The sequence below is a fragment of the Ceratotherium simum genome, chromosome 17 (assembly GCF_057802395.1).
Source record: "Ceratotherium simum simum isolate JZ-2026a chromosome 17, ASM5780239v1, whole genome shotgun sequence".
Classification (NCBI taxonomy): Eukaryota; Metazoa; Chordata; class Mammalia; order Perissodactyla; family Rhinocerotidae; genus Ceratotherium; species Ceratotherium simum.
In genome coordinates this window covers 17625793-17642577 of record NC_141916.1, presented here as the reverse complement: position 1 = coordinate 17642577, position 16785 = coordinate 17625793, and the positions used below count along the sequence as shown (strand labels likewise).

At 40.1% G+C, this 16785-nt stretch overlaps 1 protein-coding gene across 1 annotated transcript in view; it reads left to right on the top strand.

Moving 5' to 3' along the window:
• The window catches only part of SCN8A (sodium voltage-gated channel alpha subunit 8), a 178659-nt gene that overhangs the window by 20833 nt on the left and 141041 nt on the right, over positions 1-16785 (top strand). The gene's annotated exons all lie outside the window — the stretch shown is intronic.

Here is a 16785-nt window from a genome sequence, read left to right as displayed (position 1 = left end):
GTTTTTGGTAGACAACATATAGTGTGTCCTTTTTTTTTAAATCTATCTGACAATCTCTCTTCTAATGTGTTTAGACCATTTATGTTTAATATAATTATCAATATTTTGGATTTAGGTCTGCCATTTTATTATTTTCCATTCCATTTGCTTTGTGTTTCTTCCTTCTTTTGGATTATTTGAATATTTTTTAGTATTCTATTTTAGTTTATCTATTGATTTTTTTACTTTCTCTATTTGTATAGTTATTTTAGTGTTGACTAGGGATTACAAAAGACATATTTAAGTATTCAGTTCACTTAGAATTAATATTTACCACTTTAGAAACTTTAGTACCACATAGATTGGTTTACCCTCTTCCTTTTATGTTGTAATTGTCATATGTATTATATCTACATTCATTGAAAACCCCATCAGACATTGTTATAATTTTTGCTTTCAACCATCACTCATATTTTAAAGGACTTAAGAGGAGTAAAATAGGCTATTACATTTACTTAGATATTTACCATTTCTGTTGTTCTTCCTTCTCTCCTGAAATCTAAATTTCCTTGTAGTATCATTTCTCTTTCATCTAAAGAATTTCCTTTAGTATTTCGTTGGCAAGTCTGCTGGTGGTGAATTTTCTTGGTTTTCTTCAGCTGAGAATTTATCTCACCATCATTTTTGAAGGATACTTTCACTAGATATAGAATTCTGGGTTGACAGTTGTTATTTTTTTCCAGCACTTAAAAATCTTGTTCCACTGCCTTCTGTCCACCATAGTTTCTGATGAGACGTCCACAGTTGTTCACATTGTTGTTTCCCTATGTGTAATGCATCATTATTCTCTGACTACCTTTAAGATTTTTTTCTTTGTTTTAGTTTTCATTGGGCAAGAATTTTGTTGAGTCTATCCTGTTTGCTGTTCGTTGAGTTTCTTAAATCTATAATTTTATGTCTTTTACCAAATTTGGGAATTTTTCAGCTATTATTTCTTCAAATATTTTTTCTGCATCACACTCTTTCTCCTTTCTCTTATGGGCCTTTGAAGATACAAATGTTATGCCTTTTGGTAACGTCCAGTGGGTCCTTGAGGCTCTGTTCATTTTTTTTTTTTCAGTCTTTTTTCTCTCTCTGTTGTTCAGTTGGATAATTTTTGTTGATCCATCTTCAAGTTCACTGAGTCTTCTGCCATCTTAGTTATGCTCTTAAGCCCATCCAGTGAATTTTTATATTTCTATTATTGTATTTTATAGCTTAAATTTTTCCATTTGGTTCTTTTTTATTTTTTTTAGTGTTCTATTTATTTGTTTAGACTTTCTATTTTTCCATTCATTTCAAGAGTGTTTGCCTTTATTTCTTGGAGCATGGTTTAAAGTCTTTGTCTGATAATTCTTATGTATTGGGGTAGGTGTCTGTTGATTTTCTTTTCCTTTGTGAGATGTTGACATTTTCACATTTCTTTGTATATCAGTTTCTATTTGTATTCTGGACATTTTGAATATTATGTATGAGACTTTGGGTCTTATTTAAATTCTATAGAGAATATTTCTTTTTGTTTTTGTCTTAGCAGGCAGCCCATCCAAGTTAGATTCAGGCTCTAAGTACCTACCTGCCTTCTATGGGCTGGGGTTCAGTATCTGTTCAGTTTTCAAAGTATTTGCCTGTGCTATTTGTGTCTGTCACATGTATGTACAGCCAGTGGCCAGTCTCAGACCTGGGCAGTGCTATACCCTATAGATCAGTTGTAAACATTTGATATGCTGTTTAGGGTCAGATACATGCATGTGCAGCTTGGGGGTGAGCCCTGGAGTTCACATAAAGCTTTATTGAGCTCCCTCCTCTTCCTGTTGTTCTCCCAAACTTTCCAGATCCAAAGGATTCTCCTTCCTGCTCCTCTTGCTAGAAAGCTGACTTTAATTTCTCTCCTCTGCCTTGTACTCCCTGTGACTACATTTCCCTTGGGAATTGGCAGGAGGATAGGAAGAGAAAACAAAGCAATGGAGAGTCCCTCTATGCTTTTGGGATTGCAGTTCCTCTGGTCACAGAAAAAGGTTTTCTGTCTGGCTACTGTTGTCATTGCCACTGCTGCCTAATTACCTTGGGATAGGGCAAGAGAGAACAGAAGAGACAAACAAACAAAATCAGGGGATTTCCTCCACTCCCTTTGACCTTTAGAGGCTCCCTTTCATGTTTCTTAGACCAAAAGTGGAGGTCCTCTCTTGGAGCTCTTTCTGTCTGTGCCTGGTACACAGTTCTGGGTTTTGGCTTCCTTTGCATCCAGGCCAAGAGACACCAGAAGAAGAAAAAAAGGAAACTCTCTGCTGGTTTCGTGATATTTTGAGTTTTGTTTTTTTCCCCAGTCTACCTGCTTTCAATTATGTACGTTTCAGAGTGATCGGATAATGCATGGAGCAGCTCTCTCTAGGGATTTTAGTTGAGTTCAGTGGGAGAGACAGGGTAGAATGGACTTACTCCATCTTAACTAGAACCAGAAACTTTGGTTATTTATTAAACATATGCTGAGAGAGGACCAAGGTTGGCAGGGTGAGAAATGTGGTGGCTTCGAGGCAGCTTATCAACCCTGAAAGATCAAGTGACTGGGCTGACAGGCTTCAGGGTCCCTAGTGGAGGAGACACTCCGAGGAAGCACTCCAGCAGTTTTGGTGCAGGTCACTCTCCTCCTTTTTAATTTTTAGATTTAAATTAAAAGTTTTATTTTTAGGGGGGTGGGAGGTGGCAGTCCAGTGGCATAGTGGTTAAGTTCAGCGTGTTCCACTTTGGCAGCCTCGGGTTCGCAGGTTCAGATCCCAGGTGCAGACCTACACCACTCATCAAGCCATGCTGTGGTGGCAACCCACATACAAAATAGAAGAAGATTGGCAACAGATGTTAGCTCAGGGCCAATCTTCCTCACCAAAAAGAAAAAAAAATTTTTTCGAGGGGGCTGGCCTGGTGGCCTAATGGTTAAGTTCAGCATGCTCTGCTTTGGCAGCCCAGGTTTGGATCTCAGGTGTGGACCTACACCACTCATCAGTGGCCATGTTGTGGCGGCAACCCACATACAAAATAGAGGAAGATTGGCGCAGATGTTAGCTCAGGGCAAATCTTCTTCAGCCAAAAAAAAAAAAAAAAAAGTTTTTTTGAATAGATGATATTTGCACTTAGTACAAAATTTGAAAGATATAAAGGGAACAAAGGGAGAAGTAAGTCTCCCTCACTCACCTGTCCCTGGCCACCCAGTTCCTTTCCCTGGAGGCACCCTCTTTAACAGTTTCTTGTGTGTCCTTACAGGGATATTCCACGTATTACCAAACATAAGATAGGGGTAAGAGTGCACATATTAACAAGAGTGGTAATGTGCTGTACACACTGCTCTATGCCTTGCTTTCTCACTTATTATGTCCTGGAGACTTTTCCATATCAGTGTCTACAGAAGGCCGCATTCTTTTTAGCAGCTGTGCAGAATGCGATTAAATGAATGTACCATGATTTATTTAATAAGTCCTTTATTGATGGACATTATTCCATTAATAAATATATATTTATTAAGTGAATAAACAAACATTCCATCAATTTCAATCTTTTGCTAATACAGGAAAGTTGCATTGAATATCCTTGTACACATGTTTTGCAGATGTGAGGCATTATCTGTAGAACAAATACCTGGGAGTGACATTGCTGGGCTAAAGAGTGTATGTGTCCATTTAAGATTGCCAAATTGTTAATAGCATATCGATATCTTATTTCATTCAACTACAAATAATCCATCAACTTTTTTGTGTGTGTGTGTGAGGGAGATTGGCCCTGGGCTAGCATCTGTTGCCAGTCTTCCTCTTTTTGCTTGAGGAAGATGTCCCTGAGCCAACATCCGTGCCTGTCTTCCTCTGTTTTTTTGTATGAGGGATGCTGCCACAGCATGGCCTGATGAGAGGTGTGTAGGTCTGCACCCGGGATCCGAACCCGCGAATCCTGGGCTGCCGAAGCAGAGTGTGCAAACTTAACCACTATGCCACTGAACCAACCCCAATCCATCAACTTTTTAAGCCTTGGTAAGAAGAGGAATATTAGAATAGGTAATAGAAATCTTCATAGAATCTTAAACCTTTTTTCTAACTCTGGTTAACATCTAACTCTGGTTCTGCCAAGTCTTTTAACCAAAATTATGTGGAAAAAAATAAAATGGATTAATTGGCATTTTCCTTCTTTCCTTCTCCTTCTAATTCTATGAAGAGACATCCGAACAAGCTGTGAAAAAATTATTGTGAAATGACTATGTAGTAAACAGCCAAAAGGGGGGATATGACAGTCAAGAGGATTGGAATGACCAGTTGATTGGGCAGTCAGTTCCTAATCCTCAGATGCTGGTTTGGATTAAAGCCTGTCTTCTGAGGAACATTTGTCTGTCATGTATTCTCACCCACACAGCCATGCATGTGTAAGTAGACAGGGCAGGTGAAAGCTGTTATCCCTTACTGTACTGATGGCGGAACAGAAGCCCTGCAAATATTTGTTGTGAGTGCTGTCCAGTTGATACCAACTCCTAGCAACCCTGTGTCCAGCAAAGCTGAAGCCTGCCCGGTCTTTTTGCTCCATCCTCTCACCTTTGGGTGCTATATCAGACAATGCTCTGCTGCTATTCATAGGGTTTCCATGGCCATTTTTTTCAGAAGTGGGTGGCCAGGTCCTTTTTCCTAGTCTGTCTAGTCTGGAAGCTCCACTTAAACCTGTCTACCTGGGTGACCTTGCTGATATTTGAAATACTCATGGCATAGCTTTCAGCATCAGCAACACACAGCTGCCACAGTGTGACAACTGATAGTCAGGTGGTGTGGTTCCCTGACCGGGAAATGAACCCAGGCTGTGGCGGTGAGAGCACTGAATCTTAACCAGCTAGGCCACCCCTACAAATATAATGATCTTTTTTTTTTTTTCTGATCCCTAGGTCAACACATGTGATGTGCAAAAATTTTGTGTAATAAGCAGTCTTGGAGATGTATTTGATATTATGGAAACCAAAGAGTTGTCATTTAGAGTTTTTTTGATGGTTTATGATATTTATTTGAAATGAAGGCTTTCTTGGAAAACCTGAGATAACAGACTTTCCAATATAGTGGAGCATTTTCCTAATAACAATCCTTATGACATTACATCTGGGACCAGAAATCAGATCAGTGAGCTGCTTAAAAATTTTCATGTTTACTTGTCTTTAATTGTATTGATATTTGCTTCAATTAATTTTAGTAAATAAAATTAGCTGTAAAATTAATCTGAAAAACAAAAGACTATATTTTTTTTTGTGAGGAAGATTGGCCCTGCACTAACATCTGTTGCCAATCTTCCTCTTTTTCTTTTTTCTCCCCAAAACCCCATTACATAGTTGTGTATCATAGTTGTAGAGTTGTAGCTCTTCTCTGTAGCTCTTCTCCGCCTCAGCATGGCTTGATGAGCAGTGAACAGGTCCGCACCCAGGATCCGAACCTGTGAACCCCGGGTGGCCGAAGCAGAATGCATGAACTTAACTGCTGCGCCACTGGGCCTGCCCCCAAAAAAGACTGTTATTAAAGTGAAGGTGTGTTCTTTCCAAGTGGGGACCCTACTTGGGTAAATTATTAAGTCATTAAACTGATTTTGGTGGCTCTTCAAATAGTCATCTAGTTTTAATTTTTTTAATGTTTAACCTATATTATTGGAAAAATTGAGATGAGCATGTATTAGTTTTTTTAAGAAATACAATGCAGTAGAAAATAGAAAATAAAGAAAAACAGTTATCTTGGAAGGCTGTGCACTTAATACAGTGAAGCAATTGTTACATAAAACATTCTTGGAATTTCTTGTTTGAATTTGCATTCTGTTCCACGTCAGTCAAATTAAATAAAAAGGCTCTGTAGAATCAGACACCACTATGGGGCAGACTGGGAAGGAAAAAGATGATGGTTCTTACGATGACCTGAGTGGAGCAGGCTTACTGAGAGACACTAAGATATGGCTCCTTGGTCTTTCCTCTGATAGTGGGTTTATAGAGTGATGCAGTAGAGCAAAGACTGTCAAGAAACTTTTTATTGCTTAAATGCTGTATCTTTTGCTTTTTATCTTCATAAAGTTTTGTGACCTTCTCTGCTTAGCATATAAAGCAAGTTAAGCAAGTATGGCCCTTGCCAACTATAAACTTATTGTGTCTAGGAATTCCCTTTTGAATGCTATTTCCTGACTTTGGATTTAGAGATCAGAGTTTATATTGTCAGTAGACATCTTTCCCAGAGGGCAGCCAATGAATTCTTAGAATTTTTTATCATTACCTTAAAAAAATAGTGCTTGAGCTGGCCCAATGGCATAGTGGTTAAGTTCGTGCGCTCCGCTTCAGTGGCCTGGCATTTGCAGGTTCGGATCCCGGGCATAGACCTGTGCACCACTTGTCAAGCCATGCTGTGGCAGCATCCCATGTACAAAATAGAGGAAGATGGGCACAGATGTTAGCTCAGGGCTAATCTTCCTCAGCAAAAAGAGGAAGAATGGCAACGGATGTTAGCTCAGGGCTGATCTTCCCTACCAAAAAAAAAGAAAAAAGTGTGCTAATTTTCATTTAGGAATACAAATGCATTGTATTGATGCCCCTTTAGATAGTGAGCTCTCAAAAACCTAATTGTAGGGGTGGGTGTCAGTGTCACTCATCAGTTCTGTATCCTGTGCAGAGGCTATGCAGTTATTTGGCTGTAGACTAGGACGTTGCTATTATCAGTCGTGTACACTGATGCTTCTGGAAATAATTTAATCTGGACATGGAGAGACTGGGGTAGTTCAGATTTCTTAGTTCTGTGTCAGAGGCAATAGTGAATAAGAAAGAAGGTGCAGAGTCTTAGCCACATGTCTAGGCCTCTTACAGACAGGCTGGGGTCCTACAGACAAGGTGAGAGTCCCAGGAGAGGCCAGAGTTCTGCTATCTAGTCCATATGGCCAGGAAACCCAGTGAATCTCATCTGGAGGTGTGGAAGGAAAGGAGGAATCCTTGTCAAAGAAAGAATATGTAGTCCTGTATTTTGGAGATTATTTCTGCCTCTGGTAAAGAAGCATCTGACCATGAATGTGCCGTGGAAATGCATTCCCTTCATCAATAGAAGTATCATTATGATGAATTCAGTTTACAAGATAGTATGTCAGGTGCTCCTTATTTGCTCTCTGTAAAAAGATGTGCCCAATAATGTGATCCCATACTTCTGTCACACAGAAATCTTGCAAATAAAAGTTTAATTAGTTAATTTTTCTTGCTAATTTGACCTTAAACCAGCATTAGGTTATTAAAAAATCAACTTTTTATTTTGGAATAATTTTAGATTTACTGAAAAGTTGTAAAAATAATACAGCAAGTTCCTGCCTACGCCTCACTCAGTTTCCCCTAATGTTAATATCTTACATTACCATGGCGTATTTGTCAAAACAAAGAAATCAGCATTGGTGCATTACTGTGAAGTTCCAGACTTATTATTTGGATTTTACCAGTTTTTACGCTAATGTCCTTTTTCTGTTCCAGGATCCAGTCCAAAGTGCCACATTGCATTTAGTCATCATGTCTCCTTAGTCTCCTCTGGTGTGTGACAGTTTCTCAGACTTCCCTTTTTTATGACCTTGGCAGTTTTGAGGAGTGCTGGTGAGGTATTTTGTAGACTGTCCCTTTGGGGGTTGTCCGAAGTCTTTCTCATGATTAGCCTAGGTTGTGGGTTTTGAGGAAGAATACCTCAGAGGTGAAGTGCTTACCTCATCACATCATGTTGGGAGTATATGATATTAACATGACTTATCACTCTGATGTTAACCTTAATCATTTGGTTAAGGTGGTGTTTGCCAGGGTTCGCCACTGTCAAGTGACTATTTTTCCCCTTTTCATACTGTATTCTTTGGAAATGAGTCACAGAGTCCTGCCCACACTTGGGGGAGGAGGGGTGAGGGTTAAGCTCCACCTCCTGGATGAGGTAGTATCTACATATATTATTTGGAATTCTTCTGTAAAGGAAGATTTACTCCTTCCACCTATGTGTTTATTTATTGTCATTAATTTATATCAGTGTGGACTCATTATTTATTTTATACTTTGGGTTATTTATTTACCATGCTATTTATTTTGTTGCTCAGATTGATCCCGTTTTGGATGTTGGAGGCTATTCGAGGTTGGCTTCTGTGTCCCTTTAACATGCCCTCATCCTTTTGCTACTTGAGCACTTCCTTACTTTCTGGAACTGAGGATGTTCCAGGCTCATCTTGTATTTTCCCTGCCCTAGCTCTAGAATCAGCCGTTTTCCTAAGGAGCCCTGGTTCTTTTCATTGGAGAAACCAACATCTGAGCACTGGGTGTGTGTATTGCTACTAGGCCCTCTCAGTGGATAGAGCTAGGAAATATACATATGCGTACTAACCCATGTATATATACATATTTGCAATCTGTTTCTGTTCTGTCCATCTGTATATATATTAAGTTAACCATGGATTCACACTGATACCTCTGACTCTAACCCGTTACCACAGAGTTTATTCTCCCTTCCCCCTTGTTGATCCACAGCTCCCTCTCTGACAGTGAGAAGCCTGCCTCTCACCATCCACCATTTATTTATTCAGTCCTGTAAATCCTATAAAGCAGGTTCAGAATTGTTAACTCATATTTCTGTGAGCAACAGGTTTACCAACTCGCCTGTACAGTGTTTATGTACAGTTCCTTTTATCTTTAGCCCTATAATTTCCAGTGGAAACGTTTTCCAGGGTAACTTAGGTCAGCTCCTTTCTTCCCCGCACCCCTTCAGTGAGTTTGTCATGCATTTATAATACATTAGATTCATTTGTATTAGTCTACTTTCTATCTTGGGATCCCCTGACATCCTATTTGATTTTTTAAAAATTTGCATACATTAAAGTTCGCTCCTTGTAAGGTACAGTTCTGCGGGTTTTGACAAATAGATGGAGTCGTGTGTCTACCACCTCAGTACCATATAGAATAGTTCCATCACCCTGAAAATTTCCCCGTGCATTCCTTTGTAGTCAGCCACCTGCCACTACACTGTCTAATCTGTTTAGCCACCACTAATCTGTTTTCTATACCTATAGTTTTGCCTTTTCCAGAATATTACATAAATGGAATCATACAATATGTAGTCTTTCACTTAGCAAAATGCATTTACGATTCATCCCTATTGTTGCATGAACCACTAGCTTACTCCTTTTTTGTCATTGAATAATATTCCATTCCATGGATATACCACAACTTGTTCATCATTCACCTGTTGAAGGACATCTTGGTTGCCTCCAGTTTGGGACCCTTGTAGATAAAGCTGCTATAAACAGCTTTTGTGTGTATTGTGCGTAGGTTTTTTTGTGAACATAGTTTTCAGTTCACTAGGCTAAATGCCTAGGATTGTGATTATTGCTGGGTCTTATTGAAGTTTATATTTAACTATATAGGAAACTGCCAGACTGTGCAGCCTTAGCGTTTAATCACCCACTTTTGGGGGTTTTTTCAGGGCAGAGGGGATAAATAGCAATTGATAAGATTCAGGCTAAAAAAAAGTCAACTAATTATTTACTTATCCATGTAAAATTCAGCTTATTGAGTGACTGCTGTGTAGACAGCATTAAATTTGGTGAGTAGGGGCTACAAGAGATCTTGTTTAAATCTTCAGAGAAGTTTGCCATCTACTAGAGAAGGTAAGATGTTGTAAGCGGTGGTGTAAGCCGGCATTTAGGATTAGGCTGGATTGGTTCTGGTTCTTTGTGTCTGGTGGAAGTGGCAATGGCAGTGTCCAACTGATTTGTGCCTGGGGCTTTCCTTTATAGAGGTGACTGAGAGCATGGAGAGGTAGTGAGAACTATGTAAAAAAATGATAAAGTAAATCAAGCACTTATAATTTTTTTTGGAGCAATCTGTGTTCATTTGTTATTTTAAATATAAGCAATATTTAAAATTAATAAAAATGTTGCCCATGAGATGAAAATATCCTGTGCTTAAATTTAAAATAGGTAATTGAGTAAGAGGTTTAGACTTATGTTTACAGGTTTGGGAACATGAGGGACATTAAGAACTAATCATATTGATATTTTATTTTTATTTTTTTTAATTTTATTTATTTTTTTTCCCCAAAGCCCCAGTAGATAGTTGTACGTCATAGCTGCACATCCTTCTAGTTGCTGTATGTGGGACTCGGCCTCAGCATGGCCGGAGAAGTGGTGCATCGGTGCACACCCGGGATCCAAACCCGGGCCGCCAGCAGCAGAGCGCGCGCACTTAACCACTAAGCCACGGGGCCGGCCCTGATATTTTAAATTAAAATTCCAAGAGTTAAGTTGTTAGACAATTGAAGTACTCTAAAAAGAATGGATCATTGAAAATTTCTGAATGGACTTTAAATTAGAGAGTATAATTTGTGAAGTCTCCGTTAAAAGTAATTGTTAAAATATACTTATATAGAAGTAGATTTGTAAGCTGAACTTTAATTCTTAAGAGGAAAAAAGGGATTTGAATTTGTAAACTTGAATACATTGAATATTAATTTTTAAGATTTTTAAAAATTTAAAAGTAAAAAAGAATTGTTGAAAGAAGAATTTATTATTTACATTTCCCAGTAGAAGGGGCCATGCCAGGCCACACAGGGCCACAGGGGGAAGCACCAGGTTTGGTCAGGAGGGAGGAGGGGGTGGAGAGTTTGGCTCAGAACCTTTATTGTGTTTTCCATGGGAAGGGCCGAGCAGGGGATATGGTGTACGATTGGCTAGTTTGAATAATTCCGGTGGGCTCTGGGGGATGGGAGCTGTTGCTGGTTGTCTGGAACCTGGCCCTGGTTTGCTTTAGGGCAGGGGAAATATTGGCTTGGTGTGTGAGAGTTAGATGCAGGGGAGGTTCAGAGTATGGGCTCTGGATGGCAGGGGAGGTGTAAACAACTCTGGCCGTTAGTTTGGCCCCATGATTAATGGATGGCAAATAGAGAATCTAAGAAGACACAGAATACCAACACAACCTTCCTACACAGAACTCTACCAGTTGAATAGTTTAATTCAATGCATTACTGACTGGCGAATTTGAAGCAGGGGTACAAAAGTGCATGAGATGAGGTCTTTGCCCTCAAGGAGCTCATGATATATCAGGAAAAACAGATTCATTCATTTGCTAAGTAAACATTTATTGAACATCTACTGTGTGCCAGGCACTTGCTAGTCTCTAAAGATACAGGATTTAGTCTAACAGATGGAACGTTCATAATCAAACAGAGTACGTTTGTCCCCCTTATAAACGTTAATATTTAATACAGAAGTACATCCTCTCATTTCACTCTGTGTTTCCATTTCCCTACCTCTCCCTCTCCGGTTGTTTTCTGGATGTACTTTTAGATTTAGAGGAGCTTAGATTATGGGCTTGAGTTTTCACGTTCTTGAAAAATATAAGCAAAGGCATATGATTGACAGATTTTCTTTTAAGGATCTGGAGCATATTTTAAAAACTCCCAAAGCTTTCGTGTAGGTAGTTATCTATACTTTTTACTGTTGCGTCTAAAAAGCGGTAATGGGGGAGGTAGCATAGTCATATGTGTGGCTGGAGGAGTAGGGAGAAGCTTGGGACTAGAGGTCAGGAGGCTTGTTCTCTTGTATTTATTGTTAACTTGGGCAAGTCTTCCTCTTTCTAAGATGTTTCCTCATTTAGAGTATGGGGATTATGATTACATCTTGCTCTAGCTATCTTACATGGTTGTTAAAGATGAAGTGAGAAAATAAATATAAGACCTAAATGCAATACAAATGTAAGGTATATTCCAATGCCTTATATATAAAAAGCCTTAGAAAATATTGAGGGAATGAATGAATGTATCTTTTTTCTTTTGTTTCTGACATTCACTCCAAGAAATGAGAACTAAGAGAGCTTGATTGTATTTTCCAAACTTCTGTAGTATTTGTAATCTATAGCTGTAATTTAGTAATTATGTGCTTCTTAAATTTAGTGATTGTTTTGAATGAGTTAGTCTTGGCACTTCAAGGGCAGTAACTAAAGGGTATACATATTTTTTATCCCCCAGAGAACCTAGAGTGCAAAGTACGTTATAGGTACTCGATAAATATTTGTTGATTAATTGATACTTGTTGAATGTTTAGTGTATATAAATAAAACCTTTGGGGACTAATTCTGAAGCAGAATGTACGCAAGTGAGTGAGAAGTTGGGATACAGACTGGGAGAGATCATCATGGAATGGAGTTAATAAAAAAGACTTGATGGGAGGTTTGAGGGAGAGCCTGATGTAGACCTGAAAGGCACTGTAGGTTTAGTTTGGGAAACAACGGAAGAAGGGCATGCCAGGTGGAGGATCAGAAGTAGGAATGAGAGTGGCATATCAGAAGTGAATGCCTGGTGGACCGGTAGTAAAGGTCAAGTTAGTAAAGGTCAGGTTGGTAAAAGTCAGGTTGGTGAGGTTTTAAGAATCATTTTTAAATTGCAGTTATTCACTGTGGCTATACATTTATCAGAGTCAAGCAGGCAACCTTCAAACTTTGTTCAGAAGTGAGTCCTTGTCATTGTAGCTCTTCAAGGTTGACACTTAATGCTTACAGAGCCCCTTGCTTCTGCAAAGCCAATCTCTTAGGCTGCTGATGTCGTTAATATAATCCATGTAGAGTGACAGAGGTTTTTAGCAGTTTTATAGTCCACCTAAGCAGATAGGCCAGGAATTAGCAGCCTTTTATGGAGATGTGCCAAAGTTTGGGTTACTTTCCTTCTGGAGGGTGAAGAAGATTCTTACCGTGTAGGGATTTTTAGAAGCTGGGGGTGGGGGCGGTGTGTGACTGCATGCTGGCCCTCAGCTGCTGGTGGCTGGTAGAGACTGTTTAAAGCGGAAAGAGGAGTTGAGCGTTGGTATCAACAGGCCTGTGTTTGTGTGGCTAGCGATGGCCCTTCTCCCTGAAAGAAGAGAATCTTCTTATCCAGGAATTACAACAGGTTGGCAGGTCCCCACCTCCTTCATGTTCACCATCAACCTAGTTATATATTAGTAAGTACTAGTTGTATACAATTAAGTACTAGTTTGGATGATATATATATATATATATTTTATTTTTTTTGGTGAGGAAGATTAGCCCTGAGCTAACATCCCTCGCCAATCCTCTTTTTGCTGAGGAACATGGTCGCTGAGCTAACATCTGTGCCCATCTTCCTCTACTTTGTATATGGGATGCCATCACAGCATTGCTTAATGAGTGGTGTGTAGGTCCGCACCTGGGATCCAAACCTGTGAACCCTGGGCTGCCGAAGCGGAGTGCTTGAACTTAACCACTATGCCACCGGGCCGGCCCCGCATTTTAACCATTTTTAAGTGTACACTTCAGTGGCATTAAGTACATTCACGTTGTTGTGCAGCCATAACCACCATCCATCTCCAGAACTTTTCATCTTCCCAGACTGAAACTCTGCCCCCAGTAAAAACCAACTCCCTATTCTCTCCTCCTCCTGGCGACCACCATGCTATTTTCTGTCTCTATGAATCTGACTACTCTAGGTACCTCATATAAGAGGAATCATACACTATTTGTCCTTTTGTGACTGGCTTATTTCACTTAGCATGATATTTTCAAGCTTCATCTGCATTGTAGCTTGCGTCAGAATTTCCTTTTTAAGGCTAACAGTATTCCTTTGTATGTATATGCCACATTTTGTTTATCCATTCATCTGTCGATGGACAGTTGAGTTGCTTCCACTTTTTGGCTATTGTGAATAATGCTGCTGTGGTATTTTTTTCATTTAAAAATGACAAAAGACAGTGCTTCCTTCATAGGATCATGGTGGCTGTCTGTAAAGGCTCCTTGCAGAGTGCCGGGCTTTGGCACATGATAAGTGACACTTCCTTTCCTCACCCTTTTTTATGCCAGCTTCTTCACTTTTGCTTCTTTTAAGTCTCCCTCCTAGTACTGGTAACCAAACCAAAGCAAGGGCTAATGGATTTTTTTTCCTGCCAATTAAAGTCCATTCCAGGACTGACATTTTGCAGTCAATATTCCCTGAACTGTTTGTGTTATTTCAAGACTAGTCAATCTCTTTGGAAATTTGAGTTGATTCTAAGGTTGCCGTAAGTGTTCAGTTTCTCCTTGATGACTCCAAGAGTCCTTTATTAAATCTCATTGTCACACTTTTCTCTAAGATAATTTGTTCCAAAGCCTTGCTAATGGCAGCTTGCTGCCCCCAGGATCCTGAGGTCCCTTCCTCAAGAGTTTTGATTCGTTTGTCATTCAAAAGACTATTGATATCCTGAGGGCAAGTTTTAGATACCCTTAGTGAATTTCATTGCTTTGTTCCTTTGACTCCTGCCTTTAAACACCCAGGCTCCCTCCCTCTGTGGGAAGGAATATTTTTGGCTGGCCCTTTTCTGTCTGTGCTGTGCCATCTGTCATAAGGGTCATTGCTCAGAGGCTATCTTCTTCCCTGCTGGGAGCAGGTGGTCAAAACCAACGGCTATTGACAGGGTCAGGTTGGGGCAGCTTACCAATATGCCCCCAAAGCTGTGTGTATAGTTGTTATGCTTCAGAGGAATAAGAGAAGGCCTTACTTTGGGGTCTTTTCCTGTGTTAAAGAGGAGGAGATGCAGATGTGATCCTAAACTGTTAGTTCCTGTGGTCCAGCCATGTGTGGACTATCCTGTCTGTGCTCTGGCCTCCATCTGCCTCAACTGGTTCTGGACTCTTAAGACCACTGCCTGAAGCTACAGTGTACAAAGAAAGCCACATCCATGAAAATTATGGGCAGTATAATTACTCAAGCTGATTCATGTTTAAATGCTAGAGGTGACATCCTGATCCTTGTTCAAACAAAATAAAATACCCTTGAGATCTTTCAATGATCTCGGGTGGTAAAGACCTTGGTTTTAAAGTCTTATTTAAAGAAATTGTGCTTCCAACCACTCAGGATTCTGGGTCTGACTCACAGGAGAGCCAGCCCAGTGCTGAGTCACTTAGCCAACTTCATTCATTGATCATGTGCTCGTGCACAGCTTGGTTGCAAGGTGGGAGAGAATTACTATTTTCAAATGTTCCTTCCTGAGGTAGCATGGTCCAGAAGTGAGCTGAGAGACAGGATGCTGGAGTTTTATTCTTGGCCCAGCTATGCACCTTCAGCAAGATACATCCCTCTTCCCACCCCACACCATGTTAATAAGGACGGATCGGAAATAAGTAAAACCCACAAGACAGATAAGAACAGAAGAGTTTTTAAAAAATGGTTTTCCCAAAGAGATTTTCCCAGGAGTCCCTAAACCCATCACTCCTTGGTGGGCCGGGTTTGTTACCACCACTTGCTCAAGTAATTTACCATAACCTCCCCCTGAAAGATAAAGAGGAATTTCTCCTCCAAAGATAAACCTTGGCATCCCTAGCCTTGGTTCTTTTCAAACCTGTAATGCCTCTTTCCCGCAGTACTCACTGCATTGTGCTTGGGTACATTCAGCTGTTTTAAAAAGCGCAAACGATTTTTCTGCTAAGTGGGGGAATTATTTCAGAACAATTTACAGGATGAGTTAGTCCTAGGTGTGTGGTCTCAGGTTGCTGAAATCAGCTTGACCCAGTGTAAAGTGTTGCGGGTTTCTTTGGGGCCTCCCTAGTTCCTGTCTGGGCCTAGTGTTTGCACAACTCCCTTGCTGATGTCGTCCTGTCTAACCGCAGTCCCAGACGGAATTATACCTTCATCTCTTCTGATCCCTGAAGAAGTAAGATCTTTCCTACCTAGGCCTCAGGTACTATCTGCTCTTTGGCATCCTGACCTCATTGTGGTGGCATCCCTAAACTTTGCCCACAGAATTCTTTTATTCTTAATATGAAGTATTTTAAGCATACAGAAAAGTATAGAGAATAATTAATATTTGCTTTAGGTCTTTCTTTTTTGAACGTAGGGAATCATCATATGTTCATTTGAAGCCCAGAGGCACCATGTCCACCCCCTCCTCAACTCTTTTGTACAAACCTTTTGTCGGAAGCACACTGCAGAGTGCTTGGCCTCCTGTAGGAGGTCAGCCTTCCATGAGTTGTATTCATTCTTCTCTGTTTCCTCAAGTGCATTCACGGCTCCCCTCCCCACCCCTCTCTGTGACCTTCGGCAAATTGCTTTCCCTCTATGAGCTTTATAGTTCTCATCTGTAAAATGAGAATAATAGCAACACCTGCCTTCTCCAGGTCACTTGGAGAATCGAATGTGGTAATATATATGGAAAAGCTCTGTGTTATGTGTGGCATCGATCATCTGTATAGAGAACCTATAGCAGTGTTTTCCAAGGCTGCACAAGAGGGTGCTGAGGGAAGGGAGGTTGCCAAGGGAAGTGGTGGATCAGAGTCCCAGGGGCTTTTTCAGACTACGAGAAATGTACCCTACACTTGTATGTGTGCACACATGTATATATACACACATAACAATTAGAAATACTTTGAAGGTAGAGGCCAAGGGAAATCATCTCTATCTATATTCCCTTCTATCATTTTCAAGGTTCTTTATTATTTTCTGACCTATCTCCCACATAGGTTTGCACTGGAATAGCCATTTAAAAAAAAATCTTTTTCTTTTAGTCTTGATTTGCTCGAAGTTCAGATTTTCGATAAGAATCTTCATCAACTGTTTGGCTAAGGAGGTTTGCTTTCACCAAGATGCTTTGCAGAATTCCTGCCACCAATTAACTTTATTACATAGAATATGTCTTTCTCTCCTTTGTGTTCTCTCTCTCCTACTGAATGTAGTCTGAAGAGGGTTCTCCTGCTGTGCAGGAGTTAGGGATGCCTCAGCATTTCTTTTATAGACATTACACTGAAGACAG